The following is a 24,129-nucleotide window of genomic DNA, read 5'->3' on the forward strand; positions in this document are numbered from 1 at the left end:
AAGTTGATATGTAATTATTTAAAAAGTTCAAGAAACTTACCGAATTGTGCATCAATGCGATCTCTTTTTAATTTTGCTGGATATGCAACCGGTGGTGTATATTCCTCTGGCTTCGGTTTGTCACTATTTTTGGGTTTTTTTTCCATCCTTTCGCTTTCCACGGCTTCTTGTGCTAACTTCTTTTCAGATTCCGCTAACACTTTCCCACTCCTTAGTGTAACTGCTTTGATATGCTCTCTTGATTTGGTATTACTAATTAAATTTCCTGGTGGTCTTTCTGAGATTAGTTTGGAAAGCTGGCTTATCTGAGTTTCGAGTCCTTGGATTGATGCTTGTTGATCCTTAAGTGCTGTCTCGGTATTTTGGAAATGGGTTTTGGATACTGATATGAATTTTGAGAGCATCTCTTCAAGGTTCGGCTTCTTCTTTTGTTGATAAGGTCGCTGTTGAAAGCCTTGAAGATTTTGTGGCTTTGGATTTCCTTGACCTCCCCAGGAAAAATTTGGGTGGTTCTTCCAACTTGCATTATAGGTATTGCTGTATGGGTTATTTTGAGATCTAAAGTTATTATTACCCATATAGTTGACTTGTTCTTCTTCAGTTGTAGGATTGAAGGATTGGTATTATGTATGCACACCTCCTCCGCTTGAGTCACACCTCATTACTAGATTTATCTGCGTAGAACCAAGTAAACCGTCAATCTTTTTATTGAGAAGTTCTACCTGATTAGAGAGCATGGTGACTGAATCGATGTTATAGACGCCGACTGTTTTCGTTGGTTTTGTCCTCATAACTTGCCACTGATAGTTATTCAGTGACATCTCCTTTATAAATTCATATGCATCTTCCGGTGTTTTATTGTTGATGGTTCCGCCAGCAGCTGCGTCAACCATTTGCCGAGTCGAAGGATTTAGACCATTGTGGAATGTTTGTACTTGAAGCCAAAGCGGTAACCCATGGTGAGGGCACCTTCTCAGTAAGTCCTTGTATCTCTCCCATACATCGTAAAGTGTTTCTAAATCCATCTGCACAAAAGAAGAGATATCATTACTCAATTTAGCCGTTTTAGCCGGCGGAAAATATTTTAGTAAAAACTTCTTGGTCATTTGTTCCAAAGTAGTGATAAACCCTCGTGGTAACGAGTTCAACCACTGTTTAGCTTTGTTTCTCAGTGAAAGGGGAAATAACCAAAGACGAATGGCATCATCAGAAATGCCATTGATTTTGAATATATTGCAAAATTCAAGAAAATTCGCCAAGTGCATGTTGGGATCCTCATCCTGCAAACCATCAAACTGAACAAACTATTGTATCATCGTAATTGTGTTAGGTTTTAGTACATGGAGCAGGATTTTGATTAGCTGCAACTGCAAGAGGCAGCTGATCGCCTGTATTTTCGGCCATCTCTTCGGTTGGGGTTTGAGTATCATTTTCTCACACGTTCTCCGTGTAACGTAAACTACGCCTTATGTCTCTTTGATTTTTGCAAATTGTACGAACGATTTCTTCGTCAAAGAGTAATGGTCCTGACAGGTTTCTTCTAGTCATAAACTATAAAAACCTGCCAAGAGAGAGAAAAAAGTAAATTAATAAATAATAAAATAAAATAAAATTGCAAGAAAAATAAATGGCTAAAGTAATAAAAATTTAGTGTTCCTAATATTTCAGTTCCCCGGCAACGGCGCCAAAAATTTGATCGCGTGATTCGTAACAAGTAATAAATATTTATAATGAAGATCAAACCTAGACTAACTATTATCACGACGAAAAGGCAAGCGCACCTATTGAACAATAGTATAGTAATGGCAAGACCGGGATATCGTACCTAAGGGAAATAAAAGTACTAGTAATGACTATATTTTTATTATCTAGCCTAAGAATAAAAGAATTAGGGAATTGATTTTGGGAAAATCGATTAACTTGAGACAATACCTAAGGAAAAATCCACCTAGACTGTACTTGTTATTCTGGCTCCGAATCGGACGATTTATTCATTCAACTTGTTCTGTAGAGATCCCTAAGTTATGTTATTATCCCTATTCAAGACTAATAATGTCTAATCCTTAGATTGAATAACCGAGACTTTTCTCTAATTAACACTCTAGGGTTGCATTAACTCGATCTATGAATCCTCTTATTAGGTTTCACCCTAATCCGGCAAAATCTTGTCACTATATTTCTAGACGCACAATCAACTCCGCTTAATTATGGCAAATGTACTCTTAGACAGGGTCTATTCCTCCTCTGAATAAGAGCTTGTCTTGAGTCAGTATCCTGGGATATCAAAGCAAGAATTAAGAACACATAATTAAGAACAAGTTAAATATTTATCATACGATTCTGAAAATAATAACAAGATTCGTCTTAGGTTTCATTCCCCTTAGGTATTTAGGGGATTTAGTTCATAACTAAATAAGAAAACATCTTAGAAGAATAAATAATACAAAACATAAAGAAAACACAAAACTCATGAAGGGGAATTGAGGAGAGATCTTCAGTCTTGATGATGAATCCAGCTTCTCAGATGGATCAATCGGCTTTCTTGGGGTAATTCCTTACCCCGCTTCTCTGTCTCCCCTTTTCTCCTCCTTTAGTGCGTATTTATAGGCTTTGGAATGCCTAGAAACCCTCCAAAGTGGCCTTTTTTGAATTGGACTTAACTTGGGCTTAGCAGGGACACGCCTGTGTGACGGCCGTGTGACGTGATTGCTAGGACGTGTTTGATCCGTTAAATTGCACATGACCGTGTGGGTCAATGGCTAGGCCGTGTAAATTGTGAAAGCCTTGGTCAACAACCTCGAAAGACACGGGCGTGTGAGCTGCCCGTGTGGCAAGGCTTAGGCCATGCCATCTTCTCAATTTGGTCCATTTTGTCCCTTTTTGGCTCCTTTTTGGCTCCTTTTGACTCTTGGTGCTCTCCTGAGTACAAAACATGAAATTAAAGCATTAGGAGCATCGAATTCACCAATTCTAATGAGAAATCATCTATAAAATGCATTAAACATGGGGTAAAAATATGTATAATTTACGGTTTATCAAGAACCTTTCCCAGTGGAGTTTCAAGTTCTTAAGTAATGGTGAGCTTTGCAGCTCTTTATAACTGTGATAAAATCAGGAACTTTTTAGGGGATATTAGGAAGAATAATTACTCATAAAGAATTAACCGAGATTTGTTTATAAAACCTAAAATAGTAACAAAAAGGACATAACATTTAAAAGTTAAAGGTGAAACTAATAAAAACATAAAATAAAAATAAAAATAAAAATAAAAATGAAAATAAAATTAAAAATAAAAATAAAAATAAAATAAAATTAAACATCATCATCGTCGGATGGTTCGCGAGGTGGTGGTGGCAATAAGATGTGGAAGTGCTGACAAGTCTGCTGTAGAGTAGCATCAATGTTATCAAATTGTTGAAAACACTACTGCTTGAATCAGGTGAGGCACTCAGAGATTTAAGCATATGAAGCCACCACATGAACTGGACGAGAGGGTGGTGATGGCTGAGATGGTGAGTCCTTGTGCTGTGAGGGGACATCATCAGTAATGTCCTCACGGGACTCCTCCTCGGTAGATTGGGCGAGACGATATTGAGGAGGGTAGGCTCTTCGGCGCTTTGCGATCATCCTCATGCTTAGCATGCTCGAGATGCCTTATAAAGACATCTGGCCAGTGAGGGTCAAGGATGATTCTTGGGCCGCAGTGTTGAGGAACCCCGAAGTGTCGAGCCAACCGAGTAACATAGGGGCCAATGGTGACGACCCCCTTCCTATGCCGCTTCGTCTGGTGCTGAATGGCGAGGGCAATGAAATAAGAAAGGTCTATGACGTGCCCGTACGACATACACCTTAGACAGTAGGCGTCGTGAGTGTTGACGATGCCAGTGCTCTCTCGCCTCTTCTGTAACATCTCAAAATAGGGCCTAAATGGAATAGTGGTTGCGAAACCACAAATCTGAGATAGAAAAGTTAATTTTGGTTAATTTTTATGATTTAATGAGTGATTAGATGCATGTGTTAGAGTATTGATAGGAAATTTTATAGATTGCATGTTTAATTTGCCTATTAAGGCTTATTTGCAGAAGTTGCTGTAATAGCCTGATTTAGGGCCTAAACGGAATGATGGTTTTAGAAACATGAATTTGAAGTCAAAAAATCTATTCTGATTAATTTTTAAGGTTTATTTATTGATTAAAATATTGTGTAAAAATATCGTTAAGTAATTTTACTGATAAAGTGCTTAATTGGACTTTTGGGACTAAATTGCAAAAGTTGCAAAATATGTGTTCTAATTCATAAGTACTTGATTGAAATGGGGGTTTAAAGAGGAGGTCCTTAAATGGTAATTAGACCATTATATTTTGTTTGGAAAAAATGGGCATGAATAGGACAAAATTTTAAAGAAAGGCCTTAAGGGCATTTTAGTCATTTGGTAATTAAAAGAAATAAAAAGGGAAAATAAAGCCAAAATTGACTCATCGTTTTCATGGAGGCAAAACTTAGCATGGGGGAAGCCATGGCTAGGGTTTTCAAGCTTTCCAAGCTCAATAGTAAGTCCGTTCTAGCCCCGTTTTTCAAGTTCTTTATGATTTTGGAATCCCGGTAACTTGATTAAGCTTATTCTAGCAATAATTTAAGCTAGGGTTCATATTTGGAAAAATACCCATAGGTGAAATGTGTTTATTTTGATGTTTTATTGTAGAATATGAAGGCTGAAATTATGTTAAACAACTTTTGCTAAGCGGTTTTAAGTAAAAATGAGTAAAACGGCTTAATCGGTAAAAGTTGTTATTGTTCATTACTATGTGTTAGAGTGAGAATTTGATGTTGCCATAGAAGGGAAAATGATCATCATGTCATAAAACATAAGAATAAGGGATGAAGTTTAATTCCCGAGCCTAGGGGCAAAAGTGTAATATGTAAAAGTTTAGGGGCAAAATTATAATTTTTCCAAAGTTTGAGTTAAGGACTATTTTGAGTAGTACATTAATTAAATAAGTCAAATATGATGTTTTAGATCCCGGAAAACGAGATTTGAATATAGAATAGGAGAAAAATTAAAAATCGGGAAAGTTGGTAAAATGGCCGTTTTAGTATCGAGGTAAGTTCATATGTATAATAAGCATTAATTTATGCATATTTCAATGTAAAATTGATATATTTACTATGATTGCTGAGGTGTTGAAAGTAAGTATAATTATGATGATTTAAATGTTCAATATTAATTCGACATGGAAAAGTATGTAAGTTTGTATGTAAATAATACATTATCTTTATTATGTTTTTGTATTTCAGCATATTTTATGTATTGTAGCTGATTTTTGAATCATAATTGACTAATTGAAGTATGAAATCAAGTATTAGAAAGAGAGAGAAATCCCGATTGAACCCTCGGAAAGATTGGATGATACAGATGGTATGTAGCTAGGTCACATGTATGGTGCTGAGTGCACATCATGTGTACAAGAGAGCTACGAGACATTATGATGTAGCTAGGTCGCATGGGTGATACTATGTGTACACCATGTAGACAAGAGAGCTAGGGGATATATGTAGCTAGGTCGCATGCGTGGTTCTAGGTGAAGGACACTATGTAGACAAGAGAGCTACGAGATAAACTGGCTAGGTCACATGGGTGGTACTAAGTGTTCACCATGTGTACAAGAGAGCCAAAATTATGTATACAATCGAGCTAGGTCACATGAGTGGTGCTAAGTGAAGGCCACTATATGTACAAGAAAGCTTCGATTTTAAAGGTGGGCTGTGTACGATACCATCGCGTATATGTTATTATTCCGAAGCGTTCAACTGGGAAATTGATTAAATGAAATTGTGTATGACTTTGTGATGATAAGTGTAAGTATATACATGTGTAACTTATGAAAAATATGTTCGATATGTGATTGGAAATTGGAAAGATTGTTATGGGAAAGTGATGAATACAATTGAAGTGTGAAAGATCAAAATTGACAATAAAACTGTTCTAGATAGTTGCAGTGACGTGAATCTAAAAATTTACCAAAAATATTAGCAATTGAATCAGAGACTGAATGAGATATCAAATTAGAGCTTAATGAGTCTATTTTCATATAACAGAAACAGAGAAAGAAAACGAATTCTATATTACGAGATATTAAAGTTTTTGAGAGACTGGTTCAGAATGACTACGTGATCCCCTGTTCTGACTTGGAAAAATCATTAAAAATTGTACAAAAATAATTAGGGGATATAATTTATATGCTTTATTCAAATGAAATAAACGAGAACATCTTTTGAATTCTGTACGAGTAGAAAATTGATTCGTAGTGAAGAGTGGTTAGAACAGTTGAGTAGTGAAATAGGGGTAACTTCAATGAATAAACTGTACCAATTGGCTAGACCAAAAATTCTGAAAATTTTATGGTAAGAATATATGTGAATCTAGTTTCAAGGAGAATTAACGGTTTGTAATTTGGAGTTCTGTAGCTCCAGAAATAAATAATTTAGTTGCTGGTACTCTATTAGACAACTTATTTTGAACCTGTTGATGATTGTAATAGTGAAAGTATGTGTGTTTGTGATGGTAATATTCCAGGAACATATTGTGACTTTGTTTAAAGTATGATAATGTATTGTTTATTAATATTTACATACTTACTTACTAAGCTATAATACTTACTCGCTTCCTTTCCTTTTTCCTATAGTGTATGAGATGTTAGCTCGAGTTGGAGGTCATGGGAGGTTAAATCACACTATCAAACTATTGATCGATATATAAAGGTTTTAAAGTATTTTAAGTCTTTGGCATGTATAGAGACTCGTTTAATTGTTATTAAGTTGCTAGGAATTAGCTTAAAATACTGACCTATGTTATTTGAAGGTCTCTATTGTATAAAGTCATTTAATGTAGATTGTTTTGATTATGTTATTAATTAAATGATGCAATTTATGAATGTGCATGCTTGCCTATGTGTGTGGTTGAATTAAAGCATGATATGGGCTTGTAAGCTCTTTTTAAGGGACAGCTTGAATGTGTTTGAAAAAGTTTTAAATTAGAGTGAAATTATGAATCGGTTTTTATACGATGATTAGTGATTAAGTCCGGTAATGCCTCGTACCCTGTTCCGGCGTCAAACACGGGTAAGGGGTGTTACATCCCCGTTAACATGTGAGCCAAAATAGCGTGTAGGTACCTCAGAGATGGAGGGAGAGCCGATGCCTTAGAGCGGCTAGGGTTGTAGGTGGCCGAACCTGGTACTAGTGCGTCCCAGCATCGTGAAGGAGAATGATGGATGTGGCGGTTGAGAGCATGTAAGTCATTCTCCTCCTTGAAGTCCTCCGTATACTAACCCAGTGCAGTGCCAAATTCTAGGATGCTTAGCTAGCAGACTAATCCATCTAGGCGAAATTGGACCGTTCCGGGATCATCGTAGTTTGTCATTACGGTCTGAAGATGAAACGTTGAGCATAATTCCATCATGAGCTCAAGATATGTCAGCTCGATGATCCCAAAGAAAAGCTCCGAATGGTGGGTGGTTAGGAGGGCCCGAATCGCATCAGCCAACTGAACTTGTTCTACTGCAGCCCAATCAATGCAGCGGCCCGCAATTAAAGGTAGGGCCCAGAGTATTTGGAAAATTTCTTCTTGGGGCCCAATGGGGAACTGTAGGAAAGGGTGACAAATTTCTACAGTAGGACTCGAGGAAGATGACGCTCCCTTCCTTTTATTTGAAGCAGGGACGGCGGCCTTTTTACCACATGAAGACGACATTGTATACCTGCAATATAAAAAAGAATAATAGTAGGTAAACGGATTTGAAAGGACAAAGATATGAATTTGAACTAACAATTTCAGCCAAAACTACTAATACTAACCAAACTCAACCAAAATAATCAATTTGATAGCATAATTTCGTGACATTAGCATGGTAATAGCATGAGAATGAGCATAGTAATGGCATGGGTATGACAATAGAATGAGACTTTCCTAACAACTCAATTTAACATGAAATGTAGGATAAATAACCGAAGAATGCAAATTAAATGATAGAATAATGAGAAAAATGAAAATAGTATGAGGAAAATGAAGATTATTTTGATAATAAGCATTAGAAATAAGTAAAATAGAAGTGAAAAGAGTAAAAAAATGCTAAGGGAAAGAGATTGGGCGTAAAAAATGAAGTTGGAGGCAGAGCACGGGCGTGGCAGGGAGGCCGTGTGGACTTGCAGCGGCTAGGGTTAAGGATTTTGAGTGAAGAAGATAATGAATAGTGCAGGGTATTTATAGACTTTGGGACACACGGCCAGAGAACACGCCCGTGTACCCCAAATTTTGCCTGTGTGATTCGCGAATTTTAAATTTGGGCCCGTCTGAAAATTGGCCCACGCCCATGTTACTTGGGCTTGTGGGTGCACATGGCCGTGTCTGTCTTCATTCGCTTCTCCCATGCCCGTGTATGTAGTCCCATGCCCGTGTTAATCTAACAGGTTCGACCACGGTTGCTTGGCATGGGCGTGTTACACGCCCGTGTTAATTTGACAGGTTTGGCCACGGTTTTAAGGCACAGGTGTGTCGCACGCCCGTGTTGTTTTGGTAGGTTCACCGACGGCCATGTCGTACGGCCGTGGCTATTTATCATATCCCGCGTTGGGGAAAATCTTTTCCTTGTTTCCACACAGCCTAAGGCACGCCCGTGTGCTAGGCCATGTTTGTGTGGGAAACCTGTATTCAAAAGCTTTGTTAGTAAGTTAGGTGTTAAACACTAAAATTTAAAGAAGTTAATACTGTTAGTGCTCAGGTTGCCTCCTGAGAAGCGCTTATTTATAGTCCAAGCTCGACTTACCTCTCCATTGAATGGTCATGGTGGTTCGAGGAGTTTATACTCCTCATTCCTACTATCATTCTCATCAAAATAAGGTTTTAGACGGGTGTTGTTTACCTTAAAAGTGTCAAACTTTGGATGACTTACCTCGATTGTACCGAATGGAAAATGCTAATTATCGTAAGAGGGACTTCTTCATTCGGTTTGGTAGCGACAATGTGAGGATCTGTGGCATCTAATAAAACTTTATCTCCAACCTTAAGTTGATTTGGGAAGGTATTGAGCTCGTTCTGGCGTAGTTTTGGTTTGTCGCGGGTTCTCGGTTTATGCGTTCGCCATTCATCTAGCTTCTCGATTTGTAGCCTTCGTTCTTTATGACTAGGTCCTCTACTATTACTTGAGAATGGCTCATGTACTTCCTTCAGACTCATTTCCTGCAAAGTAAGTTGCACCATATTGTTAGTTTTAGTAGAATGGTTTAAACGATAACCTTCAATTTCCGATGTGTTTCCAGAGTTGCGAGCTTGAAGGGTGATTGTTTCGTCTCCCACACGAAGTGTGAGCTCACCTGTGCCAACATCAATAATCATTTTATTTGTTAATTGAATGCTCATCCTAGTCTATTTGGGTTTCCCAAGACCTAATTGTTTGAACATTTTGTAGGGCATGACGTTGATACTAGCCTCTAAATCAGCTAATGCATTATTAACATCTAAACTACCAATTAAGCAAGGAATTGTAAAACTCCTAGGATCTTTTAATTTGTTGGGTAGCTTATTCTGCAGAATAGCTGAGCAAACTACGTTTAGCTCCACATGTGATACCTCGTCTAACTTCTACTTATTTGCTAAAAGCTCTATTAAAAATTTCATTGCGTTTGGCATCTATGATAGAGCTTCAATAAACGGTAAGTTAATGTGTAATTTTTTTAAGAGTTTAAGGAATTTACCAAATTGTTCATCTGAACGGTCTTTCCTTGTCGCGTTGGGGTATGGCACATGAGGTTTATAGTCAACATTCACTGATTTGTTTTTATTATGACCTACCTCACCTTGACATCTCCTCACCACAGTTTCTTGCCTCGGTTCTGGTCAGGCTCAACGAATCCTTCTTCATCTTGAACAATAATTACGTTGAGCTGTTCCCTTGGGTTGGGTTCAATATTACTTGGCAAGCTACCTTGTGGTCGTTTGAAGATTAGTTTGGATAGTTGGTGATAAACCGTAATTTATACATATTTTTACCTCATGTGTAACGCATTTTATGGATGATTTTCCATAAGAATTGGTGAATTCGATGCTCCTAATGCTTTAATTTCATGTTTTATACTTAGGAGAGCATAGGAGAGCGAAAGGAACGAGAAACGGGCCAAAAACAAAGAAAATGGGCCAAAATACGAACTCAACACGGCCTCGACTCCCTCACACGGGTAGCCCACACGGTCGTGTCGATTTGGAAAAATCAAAGCACGATTCACACTGGTAGACCACATGGTCGTGTCAATTTGGCAAGCTCAAACATGGTCTAAAGTAATCGCACATGGGCGTGTCACACGGGCGTTTCCCTGCCGAGCCCAAGTTAAGTCCAATTCGAAAAAGGCCACTTTTGAGGGCTCATAGGCATTCCAAAGCCTATAAATACACCCGAGAGGAGGAAGAAAAGGGAGACGGAGAATAGGGATAAAGAATTACTCCAAGGAAGCCGATTGATCCATCTCAGAAGCCGGATTCATCATCAAGACTGAAGATCTCTCCTCAATTTTCCTTCAGCAATTTTAGGTTTTCTTTATGTTTTGTATTCTTTATTCTTCTGAGATGTTTTCTTATTTAGTTACGAACTAAAACCCTTAAATACCTAAGGGGAATGAAACCTAAGACGAATCTTGTTCTTATTTTCTGAATCGTATGATAAATATTTAACTTGTTCTTAATTATGTGTTCTTAATTCTTGTTTTAATATCCCAGGATACTGATTCAAGACAAGCTCTTATTCAGAGGAGGAATAGACCCTATCTAAGAGTACAGTTGTCATAATTAAGCGGAGTTGATTGCGCGCCTAGAAATATAGTGACAAGATTTTGCCGGATTAGGGTGAAACCTAATAAGGGGATCTATAGTCGAGTTAATGCAACCCTAGAGTGTTAATTAGAGAAAAGTCTTGATTATTCAATCTAGGGATTAGACGTTATTAGTCTTGAATAGGGATAATAACATAACTTAGGGATCTCTACGGAACAAGTTGAATGAATAAATCGTCCGATTCGGAGCCAAAATAACAAGTAAATTCTAGGTGGATTTTTCCTTAGGTATTTTCTTAAGTCAATCGATTTTTCCCAAAAGAAATTCCCCAATTCTTTTCTCTGTGCGTTCTTAGTTTATATAATTAGTTAATTAAAACAAAACCTCTTTATTTTTAGGCTAGATAATAAAAAGACAGTCATTACTAGTACTTTTAATTCTGATCGCGTGATTCGTAACAAGTAATAAATATTTATGAAGATCAAACCTAGACTAACTATTATCATGACGAAAAGGCAAGCGCACCTATCGAAAAATAGTATAGTAATGGCAAGACCGGGATATCGTACCCAAGGGAACCAAAAGTACTAGTAATAACTATCTTTTTATTATTTAGCCTAGAAATAAAGAGGGGTTGTTTATTAAACTAATTAACTAAACTAATTAACTAATTAAACTAGATCAAAGAGAAAATTTGGAAAAAGACTTGAAGAAAAGTAATTGATAAAGACCACACCCAAAGAGGAATCCACCTAGATTTCACTTGTTATCTGACTCTAAACCAGACTATTTATTCACTTGACTTGATTCATGAGACTCCCTAACCTATATTATTATCTCTTTTGAGACTAATAATGTCTAACCCTCAGTTGAATTAATCGAAATGTCTTTCTTAATTAAAACCCCTAAGGAAGCAGTAAATCGATCTATAGACTCCCATATTAGGTTTCACCTTAATCTGGCAAAATCTCGTAACCCTATTTCTAGGCGTTCGATCAACTCCGCTTAATTATGCCAAATCTACTCTTAGGCAAGGACTTTTGCTCCTCTACATAAGCACATCAAATCATGAATTAATACCCGGAATATTAACTCAAGCATTAAGACATATAATTAAGAACAAATCAAGTATTTATCATACAGTTCAGATAATAATAATAAGATCCATCATAGGTTTCAACCCCTTTAGGTATCTAAGGGGTTTAGTTCATAATAAAATAAGAGTACATCTCAAAAGTATGAAAATAAAAAAACATAAAGAAAACTCTAAAACCCCTGATGGAATTCTGAGATCTTCAATCTTAGAGTAGCTCTAGTTTTTGGGATGGATCGTCTGGCTTTCTTCAAGTAATTCCCGGCGTGTGGTTTTGTACTTCAGAAAAGTTCTAGAGGAGAGGGGCCACCTCCAGAAAAGTTCTAGAGGAGAGGGGCCACCTCTAAGTCATACTTAGGGTGTTTATATAGGTTTTGGATTGGCTTTCTTCCTCCCTAAGTATCTTTTTCCGTGTAAAATACAAGTCATTGAAAAAGGGACACGCCCGTGTGCCACGACCGTGTGACGTGTTTGTCAGGCCGTGTTCGACCCGTTAAATTGCACACAGTCGTGTGGGTCAATGGCCAGGCCGTGTGAATCGTGAAAACCTTGGCCGACACCCTCGAAAGACACGGGTGTGTGAATAGCCCGTGTGGCAAGGCTTAGGACGTGTCATCTTCTCGATTTGGTTCATTTTGTCCCTTTTTGGCTCGTTTTTTGCTCCTTTTGACTCTTGGTGCTCTCCTGAGTACAAAACATTAAATAACCGAATTAAGAGCACCAAAATCCACAAATCTTGTAATAAACAGCCATAAATATGCTAAGTATTTAGGGTAAAAACATGTATAATTTGGTGTTTATGAAATACCCCCACACTTAAGCATTTGCTTGTACTCAAGCAAAACTCTCATTTACTGCTAGAATTCATTCTTTTCAATCACATAATCATTACTGATAATGTTACAAACTATTCCACGGAAAATCATACAGTGAGAATTCAACTATAGGGGCATTAAAAGCCTCAAACAATCTAAATCGAATATTTTGATAATAAAGTTATAGGTAATCTCCTTCCTCTAAGTAATTAACTTTAGTCCTAAATATACAAGGGAAGACATCCTCACTAAAGATTCACTCAAATCACTCAAAGTGTTTAAGGTTCAAGATTAAGCACTTGATTGTCTAACATGAGAAGTTATTATTATAGGCTTGCATGAAAATCAAATCTCCACCACTTGTAAATGATATGATACACAAATCAAAAGGTCTTTGCATGGTTGTAATAGGGTTTAGGTTACGGGTATGGATACAAGCTGAAGAGACAAAGGTTAGAATCGAGATAATTTCAATATATTACCCCACTATCAAAAACTTAATTACTGAATCACAAACAAATATCTAGAACTATATTACATGAGCTCATGACAACTTTAGCTTACTGAGGATTACAATAATAATACTGAGTTTTTTTTTTTAAGTACAAATCAAGTTAATACAATATAAAAATCATTCTTCATGGTTCAGTAACAAAAAATGGTAAACATAGTGAGGTAATAATATTAAATTTAATCTCGATAAAAAAAAGGGTAAATTAAGTAAGAGGATTTCAACAATAATGGGTTAATGGATTACTGATGAAGGTTAATCAATAAAAAAAGGTTAGTAGGCTCAAAGGGGGTTCACTAAGGGTTTAATTATGTGGGAAGGCTTTTTATGGATTAAGTGGGTTAAATCCTAAGTGCCTTTATCATTTCAGTATATTAAATCATACGTGTGATCTCGACATGTATAATCAAAGCAAGTTCTAGAATAACAGTTCAGTGTTGACACACTCAAACCACAAAAGAAGTGAGCAAGAAAGAAAGTTATATGCTCAAAAGGCTCAAAAATCTCACCAAAAATTTGAGCTTTGATGTCATTCCTGTATACTTAAGATTTCAAGATAATACCTCAATTTAGGAAGATAATTTAAAAATTTTAGTTCTCAAAATAATAACTTATCATGCTCGATTCTCTAATGTCCTATAATCAAATAATCATGTATAATTCCCATGGTCTAATTCATGACATATTAACAATAATTATAGATCCATCAGAATTCATTCGATCAAGATTATGAGAAAATCATTTAAGCATAAGACCAAATTCAGGGATTTGAGAATCATGTAAAAAGTTAGGTTTCATGTTCATGTTCACCCCCTCACACTTAAGATGTACATTACCCTCAATGTACAAAGATAGATTATTCAAAATAAAGAAATTCATAAGAGGGAAGGAGGTGAGACTCCCTGTTATATGGATGCGGAGCTTGATTCTGAGGCTAGAGTGTTTGGGGAAAGTGGTAGCTGCCATTGTTCTTGGCTAGATGAAGAAATTGGGTCGTTGAACATGGCACTTGTTGGGTATTGTTCCCTATTTGTTTCCTCATTCCGTAAAATATTCCTAGCAGCTTTGCTTGGAAGTTTGTAGAATCATGAAGAGCTTATTAAGAGTTGGTGTGAAAGAGAGCGTAGTGGGATTACTTGTTAGAAATACCAGAAAAAAATGAAGACAGTAAAATTTACTAATATAGATATGATTTTCAAAAGAAAATAATAAAATTGAAATGAAAATAAAAATAAAAATAAAAAGATAGGAGGATTCAATGATCCTCGTCAGTGGGGCCTTCAGGTGGTGGCTGTAACACCCCAAACCCGGCCCAGACATTATGGCCGGATCCGACGTGTCACATTGAAGTTTTTAAGAAAACCAATGCTTCTTTCAACATCCTTCTTAGTGTTTTAAAAGATAGTCTTTGCTAAGTTAATAAAGTGAATGGAAGTTGTGCACCAGGTAGGTATCCGAAACAGAAGAGGTGAGCCATGAAGGCTGCTTAAGTACCAATGCTCTTGATTGGATCCAATCCTAGACATGCCCACAACCATTGCCACACTTTGGTGCTAGGTTAGTTTTGAAAAAAACGAGTTGCAATTCATTTAAGTCGATATTTTTGATAAACCGATTAATTGTCTCGTTGCGTTTATTTTGAAAACAATTATCATTTTGGAAATCGCCTAGGTCTAACTCATATTGTTATCGAGAAAAATATAGGGTATAAAATAAAATAATCCCGAAAAATAATTAAAATGGCCTTATTACAACCCAAAACCAAATAATAATATTAATAAGATAAAACTTATAAAGAAATAAATCGGCTACTTATTGCAATTTAAAGAACCGAAAGCGATGGCGTGGCCATCTTGAGTCCTCGCACTTCAAACCATCTAAGCTTAAGGATTACCTGCACAGTTAGAAACGGGGTGAGTTTACGAAAACTCAGTGTGTAATCCCAATAACAAACAAATAGTGAAAACACAGTGTCAGTACAATCTGGGCCAAAGCCCTATTTAGTCTTGGCATATACTAGGCCGAAGCCTTTTGTTTAACGATTATTGGGCCAAAGCCTTTTTATAAATCATATCACTGGGCCGAAGCCTTATCACAAAACATATCACTGGGCCGAAGCCTTATCATAAATCATATCTCTGGGCCGAAGCCTTTTCATAAATCATATCACTGGGCCGAAGCCTTTTCATAAATCATATCATTGGGCCGAAGCCTTTACTGTAAACGTTATGGCCCTTAGGCCCATTTCAATATCACATGTAATGTCAATGGATGTATGCAAGCCCATTTGGGGAGACTACTCGACCCACCATCCGCTACTCTCCACCCGTACCAACCAACACACCATGTGGGGAATGATTCAACCCACCCAACCAACACACCACTGGCAGCATAGCTGCTTTATCATATATCTGGAGGCCTAGCCTCTTTTAATAACTGGGGCAAAGCCCTATTGATAAATTGGGGCAAAGCCCTTTTTGGTAAACTGGGGCAAAGCCCTTTTCGATAAACTGGGGCATAGCCCTTTTAGCACTTCCTCCATTTATAAAACCCAACCCATGCAACATGTCATGTATGCAAAATGTCATGCCCATATTTGAATCAAACAATCACAGTCAAGTCATTCATATCACCAACATATATTCACAATCAAATCCGTCAACCACACAGTCCAAGTCAGTCACTTGCCCACATGGGCAAAACAGTCATTTTTCACATTATAAGGGTAATTTCGTAATTTGACCAAATATCAAGGTTTTCCATGTTCATTAACAATTATCAATATTTTCAAGTGTTTAAACAATGATCTTTAACCCACTTTATCAAACTCGGGCTTTTGGGCCCAAAACCTCCAATAGGCCCTACGAATGCCGATTTAGCCCATTAAGCCCACATAATCCAAATTTTACAATAGTACTAACTGTGTTAACATGCAACTTTTCTAGATTCCATTTTCTATCAGTTTTACCCAAATGGGCCCGAAGCCCATTGGGCCCGATTCCAGCCCATTGAGGCCTAACTTACCATCGTGCACAAAATTGAGTTCTTACATGTTCCATCGATCCAAACACTGATCTTATCGTATTTATCGCATCTATACCCAAATGCAACATTACAAGTTCCCGAAATACCGGTATTTTAGCATTTCGGCTTCTCAGCAAATATTAATCTAAGCTATTACGAGGGTTAGTACACACCTGTTACGGGTTGAAGTTGAAACGTTTCCAAAATCAATCGCCTACGATAACCACCACCTGTCACTCAAACTTAACTAATCCAATATCAATATATGTAAATCCTAAGCACATCAGTCATACGGAACATAAGGGCGTATTCGTCATTTTACCATACAGGGGTATTACAGTCACTTTACCCTACAGGGGCTTTACGGTCTTTTTACCTAATAGGGGTATTTTAGTCATTTCACCCTACAATGGTGTTTTGGTAAATCTACAAACCAAGGGTATTTTAGTAATTTTGTAAACCAATGGTATTTTTATAATTTTTAGAAAGTCAAGGGTATTTTTATAATTTTGTAAATCAGGGGTATTTTGGTAATTTTACAAATTGAGGGTATTTCGGTAATTTCACATGACCCTTTTCGGCCCATCGCGGCCCGAAGTAGCCATCCTACAGCTAGAGTAGTAAGAAATACACACCTCATGGAGTTAATCCACGCTCCAAGCACTCTTAGCCGTCGCCCAACCCAAACGAACACGCCATACAGCGAAAGGGATCAGCCAAGAAAGGTACCTCTACTCTTCTCATGGGTCTCTCTATTTAAAGCCAGGTTCGCATCCCCTCTTATGTTAGCTTCCCGATGTGGGATCCTTCCAACATCAGAGTTTAAATTCAACACCAACTCTTGCTGCCCCCTGTTAGCAAAATAAATGCTTCTTGCTTGCCATGGGATTCGAACCCATGCCTCCCCTCAGATGCTCCACACGCTACTTACCACTAAGCCACAAGGCTTTTTGTGTCATATTTTATCCTCAATTAATTATAAGGTCTAAAGGCCAAAGTCCAGGTTCCCTTAAAAAAAACCAAAATAAATTGCAAGAGCCAAGGCTTGAACCCAGGCTCCTATACAACCTTAATGACGCCACAACCACTAGACTACAAGCTTGCTTGTGTCATTTGTTTAACACAATAATTTAAAAGCCCTCATCCAAGCATCCAGGTTTTTTTTTTCCTCTTAATATCAAAATTTTTGCTAAAGCCCAAGTTTGAACCCAAGATTTCTCTAACACTTCTCAGGGCCATTAACCACCAAAGCGGACATTTAATTGTGTTATTTCATTGCACAATTAAATACCTATATACAACCTCCTTACGGACCCGCACTCAAGGCCCAATACTTCTAGGCCCAAATTCGGGGTGTTACAGTGGTGCTGGAGTGGCGATGTGAAAGTGCTGGCACAGCTGCTACATCATGGCCTACATGTCATCCATCTGTCTGTCACATCGCCGATTTCACTCGCGAATCATCTCGAACTGTGTAGTGCAATACTACTCGAAGTGAGCGAGTTGGTCGGAAAGGTGTGCCAATGAAGCAGCCGCATGAACTGGTCGCTCCTTAGGTGGCGTGGTAGAAGGCTTCTTATGTTGTGGGGGGACATAATCAGGAATGTCCTCAAGATCCTCCTCGTCAATGGCATGAGTGAGACAGTACTGAGGAGGATCGGTCCCACGTCGGCGCTCGATCATCCTCATGTGTAACATAGTCGTGATGCCCTGTGGGGACATCTGACCTATCAGTGTAAGCACTGATGACTGGGCCACGGTGTTGAGGAGGCCAAAGTGTCTGGTAAGGCACGTCACGTAGGGGCCGATAGAGATTACTCCCTTTCGATGCCGCTCGATCTGATGGCGAATGGCGAAAGCGATGAAATATGCCAAGTCAGTCACGTGTGCATTCGCCATGCACCATAAATAGTAGGCGTCGTAGGTGTTGACGACACCGGTGCTCTCTCTCCTTCTGGTCAAGGTGTGTGCTAATATGGCATGGAGATATCATAGGGAAAGGGTGAGAGCTGAGGCCTTCGAGCGGCTAGGGTCGTAGGTGGAAGAGAGTGGTGACAAAGCCTTCTAGCACAAGGAGGGAGAAATGTGGATATTGCGTGGTAGTGCATTCATGTCCTCCTCTTCCATAAAGTCATTAGTGTAAAGTCCCAGAGCGACTCCAAACTCTAGGACACTCATCGCACGAACTAGATTGCCTAATCAGAAGTGAATGGTGCTGGGGTCGTCATTGTTCGTCATCACCACTTGTAAATGAAAAGTAGAGCATAATTCTAAAGTTAGCTATAAATAAGTAGGTTCGGTAATAGCGAAGAACCGTTCCCATGGGTCTGTGGTCAGGAGGGCGCGGATGGCATCAGCTAGCTAGACTTGCTCTACGGTAGCCCAATCGATGCAGCGACCTATAGTGAGGGGTCGCGCGTGTAGTATTTGAAATAGCTCCTCCTGCGAAGCTTGCGGGAACTCAAAGAATGGGTGCCAAACCTCGGCTGTAGTACGTACTGAGGAAGAACCCGGTCCCCTACGTCTCTTTGAGGATAGGACCGCAGCCTTCTTGCCTCTCGATGATAACATAAGGTACTTGAAAATGTAGGAGCATTGATATAGTAGTTCCAAGAATTGTTAACATTTAATGATATCAAGCGAGAGGTGAAGAATTTATACGATTATTCAGAAACATTTACTGGAATCAAAGATGCATCATCAGTTAGGCAAAAATCCTAAAACTAGTATATGTTATTTAGTAGCTTAAACAATGCAAATATAGAAAATACTAAAGTAAATTCCTAACTTATTTAAAATAGATTGGTAATAGTAACAATATCTTTATAAGGCATATAAAATACCAATGTAGTAATGCAAATTGGAAAAACAAGGTTGGGAAAGTGAACCAAAAGCTGCTGTAGGGTGGCACATGGGCGTGTTGGTAGCGAGCACGGGCGTGGGGCGTGAGTGTTCAGTCATGTGGAGGAAAAATGGAGGGAAAAGAGAGGGGAAAGAGAGGATTGATGCAGGGGGAGTGGATTTTAGGGTGGTTTGGGGGTTGAGGAAGTGAGAATCTAGGGAATGGTGGCCGGAATAGGGATTAGGGAGTGGAGAAAGGGAGATTTCAGCTAGGTTTTTGAAAGGAAGAGGAAAATGAACAGTGATTTGCTTATATAGAGAGGTGCACACGGCCTAGGGCCACGCTCTTGTACTATGAAGGTGAGCCCATGTTTTTCAAATTTTACAATTTAGGTCGTGCTCGGCTACTATCCCATGCCCGTGTGTCTGGGGCGTGTGTGGTACACGGCCATGTCGCACGTTCGTACCTAGCTTTGTTCGCTTCTCCCATGCCCGTGGGTTAGGGTACCACGCCCGTGTATTGTTGTCCACGGCTTCATGGCACGGGCATGTCGCACGCCCATGTCGAAGAAATAGAATCGAGCCTTGCCCCTAGCATGCTCGTGTTTTTCCATTCCCACACCCGTGTTCACCTATCAAGTTCACCCATGGCCATGTCACACAGCCATGGGGATTTATCGCATCCCATATTTTGGGGAAATCATGTCCTGCTTCCACACAGCCGTATCGTACGGCCGTATTTCTTCCCCTATTTGGCCACGGCTTTAGGCACGCCCGTGTGCCTGGCCGTGTATGCTGAAAAACTTTGCAATTCAAAGATAAAGTTAATAATTCAAAGTGTTAGAAATTAAAAATAAAGAAATCAAAATATGTTAATGCTCAGGTTACCTCCCGAGAAGCGCTTATTTATAGTCTAAGCTCGACTTACCTCTCTAGTGACTGGTCAGGGTGGTTCGAGGAGTTTATACTCCTCATTCCTGCTATCAATCTCATCAAAATAGGGTTTTAATCGAGTGTTGTTTACCTTAAAAGTGTCAAACTTTGGGTGACTCACCTCCACTGTACCGAATGGAAAAATACTGAGTACCGGAAGAGGGATTTCCTCATTCGGTATGGTAGTGACAATGTGGGGATCTGCAGCATCTAGTAAGACTTTATCACCAATCTTAAGTTGAGTAGGAGAGGTATCGAGCTTGTTTTGGTGTAGTTTGGGCTTATCATGTGTTCTCAGTTTGTGTGCTCGCCATTCGTCTAGCTCCTCTATCCGTAGCCTTCGTTCTTCATGAATGGGTCCATTATCATTTCTGGAACATGGCTCGTGAACTTCTTTAAAGCTTAATTTCTGCAAAGTCATATTGTCAGTTTTAGTAGATTGGTGTGGACTATTACCTTTAATGTTCAATGTGGTACCAGAATTACAAGCTTGAAGGGTGATCGTTTCGTCTCCCACAAGAAGTGTAAGCTCACCTGTGCCAACATCAATAATCGTTTTAGCAGTTGCTAAAAAGGGCCTCCCTAAAATCAAAGGGGTGTTATTATCCTCCTATATGTCTAGAACAGCGAAATCAACGGGGAATATGAACTTATCTACTTTCACGAGTACATCTTCAATAATACCCTTAGGAAATCTTATAGTTTTTTCTGCCAATTAAATGCTCATCCTAGTTTGTTTAGGTTTCCCAAGACCTAGTTGCTTAAACATTTTGCAAGGCATTAAGTTAATACTAGCCCCTAAATCAGTTAATGCAATACTTATATCTAAACTACCAATTATGCAAGGAATTGTAAAACTCCCTGTATCTTTCAATTTGTGGGGTAGCTTATTCTGTAGAATAGCTAAGCAGACTGCATTTAGCTCCATATGCAATGCTTCATCCAACTTCCGCTTATTTACTACAAGCTCTTTTAAAAATTTCATTGCATTTGGCATCTGCGACAAAGCTTCAATAAACGGTAAGTTAATATGTAATTTTTTCAAAAGTTTAAGGAATTTACCGAATTGTTCGTCTGAGCGGTATTTCTTTGTCGCTTTAGGGTATGGCACATGAGGTTTATATTCAACAGTCACTGGTTTGTTTGTATTTTGATCTACCTCATCTCTCCCTTTGCTTACCACTGTTTCTTGCCTTGGTTTTGTTTCAGGCTCAACAACTCCTTCATCATTCTGGATATTAATTGCGTTGAGCTATTCCCTTGGGTTGGGTTCAGTGTTACATGGCAAGCTACCTTGTGGTCGTTCGAAGATTAGTTTGGATAGCTAGCCTATTTGAGTTTCGAGTCCTTGGATCAATGCTTATTGATTTTTAAGTGTTGTCTCGGTATTTTAGAAACGGGTTTCTGACATTGATATGAATTTTGAGAGCATCTCCTCAAGGTTCGGTTTCTTCTCTTGTTGATAAGGTGGCCGTTGAAAACCCTGAGGATTTTATCTGATAAATGACCTCTAACAATATGATGCAGGTGTTAGGAGCACTTATTTTTTAACTGACTTGGTTGTGACCTAGTATCACCTGTCCCATGATCCATAGTCCTTATTTTGAAGTCAATCCCTCATTATTAACATGGATTTCTTCTAATATCAGGCTTAATGATTATACAAAAGAGGATCCTGTAGCTTTCCTTCGACATTTCAAACATATATGCAGTGCTTTCACATATGTTAGTGTCTCGACAGAAGTTGTTAAATTATTACTAATCCCATTTGCATTAGGTGAAAAAGTAAAAGCCTAGTTAGATGCACTCCCACCAGATACGGTTACTACATAGACTGACTTTGTGCAGTTATTTCATCGTCAAGTCTTGCCAATGACTTAGGTAATTAGTACTCACGAAAAATTATTCAAATATAAACAAAAGGTTATTGAAATGTTAGTGCAAGCCTGAGAAAGATTTAAACCAACCCTTAGGTCAATATTGGGAGGAGGTATACATGTTGCAATTCAAATTCAACATTTTTATAATGGATTGGATAGCCAGAACAAGCGACAATTTGACATTATAACTAGAGAAAGTGTTTGGAAGAAGATAAGAATAGAAGTCATAGAAATATTAGAAAAGTTTAGTGAAAATGAAGTCACTCAGGTTATACATCGGGAATTAAAAGCTGCAATAATTGGTAGAATCTAAGCCAAAACAACAAGCCTACAATACCCTGAAGTTAACTATTGCAGATTTTGCTAGACAGGATGAATATGAATCAGATGAGGAAACATTAGATGATGTTGAACGAGAAAATAATGAGATAGCCTTACAACTTGATTGGTGGCATAAAATTAGAGAGCAACAAGAACAAATAATTTCCAATACGAAAAAAATGGTTCCTTCCATTGATAAGCCTTCTGAACTATAATTAAAATCGTTACTAGAAATTTGAAGTATGGGTATTTAGGAGAGCACAATACATTAACTGTAATAATAGCTACAGGATTAGATTCTAAGCAAGAAGAAGCATTATTGAGTATTTTAAAAACACAAAGCCATTGGATGGACTATCACCGACATTAAGGGAATTAATTCGACATTATGCCAGTACAAGATCAAACTAAAAGAAGGGAAAAATCTAATTGTAGATGCCCAGCATCAGTTCAATTCATCTATGAAAGAAGTGATGAAATAAGAATTACTCAAATGGCTAGACACAAGTACTATTTATGCAATTTTTGACAGTGAATGAGTTAGCCCTACACATTGTGTTTCGAAGAAAGGAAGGTTAACAGTGGTTGAGAATGCTAAGAACGAGTTAATTCCAACTAGGACAGTCACTGGTTGGAGGGTATGCATTGACTATAGAAAATTGAATGATACAACAAAAAAGGATCATTTTCTTTTTTCTTTTATTTATTAAATGTTAGATTGATTAGTTGGAAAAGAGCACTATTGTTTTCTTGACGAATATTTTGGATATTACCAAATCCTAATACATTTAAATGATCAAGAAAAAAATACATTTACATGTCTTTTTGGCACATATGTTTTTAAATGAATGCCATTTGGCAATGCTCTCGCAACATTTACAAGATTTATGACTACCATTTTTGCTGATATGTTGGAAGATGGCATGGATGTATTTATGGATGAGTTCTTAATATATGGAGATTATTTTCGGGGATGTTTAGATAACCTTGAGATAGTCCTACAAAGACGTGAAAAAAAGGAATCTGGTACTTAACTAGGAAAAATGTCATGTTATGGTCAAAGAAAGATGGGTTTTAGGACATCAAATACCAAGAAAAACTATGGAAATGGATAAAGAAAAGATCGAAGTCATCAAAAATCTCCCTAACCCTACAAAAGTTCGAAGAGTAAGAAATTTCTTAGGACATGCTGAGTTTTATAGGTAATTTATAAAAGACTTTGCTCATATCTCTAAACCATTGAATCAACTTCTTCAAAAGGAGACACCTTTTATATTCAATCAGGATTGCATTAAAGCTTTCGAGGTAATAAAAGAAAAACTTATTTTCACACCTATAATCATTACTCCTAATTGGTCAAAACCTTTTATTATAATGTGAGATGCTAGTGATTATGTTGTAGGAGTAGTGCTAGGACAAAAGAGAAACAACATTTTCTGCGTTATTCATTATGTAAGTAAGACACTAAATTCAGCGCAGTGTAATTATACTACTACTGAAAAAGAAATTGTTGCTACTGTTTTCTCTTGTGAAAAATTTCAGCCTTAATGGCAAATAGAGTTTTTGTTTACACTGACCACTCTGCATTGAAATATGTTATCAAAAAGAAAGAAACAAAAAGCTAGGCTAATGAGGTGGGTATTGTTGCTTCAAGAATTTGATTTGTGGATACTGGATAGAAAAGACACAAACAATCAAATTGCAGATTACTTATCCATAATAGAAAATGAAGTGAGGAGAATTTTTTTAAGATATCAAAGACACTTTTACTAATAAACAACTATTTAGGGTAAATATACATCAAACTAGGTATAGGAATAATAAAACACTATGGTATGCAGACTATGTAAATTAAATTATTAAGGGAGTTTTCCCAACAAAAGCTTCATGGT

The 24,129-nt window shown here is 37.9% G+C and overlaps 1 non-coding gene across 1 annotated transcript; it reads left to right on the top strand.

Annotated features, from left to right (window-relative positions):
- Positions 1–951: 951 nt before the first annotated feature.
- On the top strand, positions 952–1,058 carry LOC128287374 (small nucleolar RNA R71). The gene has a single exon (XR_008278074.1). It is a non-coding gene; the product is annotated as a small nucleolar RNA R71 (small nucleolar RNA).
- Positions 1,059–24,129: the final 23,071 nt, after the last annotated feature.

Source organism: Gossypium arboreum, chromosome 13, assembly GCF_025698485.1.
Source record: "Gossypium arboreum isolate Shixiya-1 chromosome 13, ASM2569848v2, whole genome shotgun sequence".
Taxonomy (NCBI): Eukaryota; Viridiplantae; Streptophyta; class Magnoliopsida; order Malvales; family Malvaceae; genus Gossypium; species Gossypium arboreum.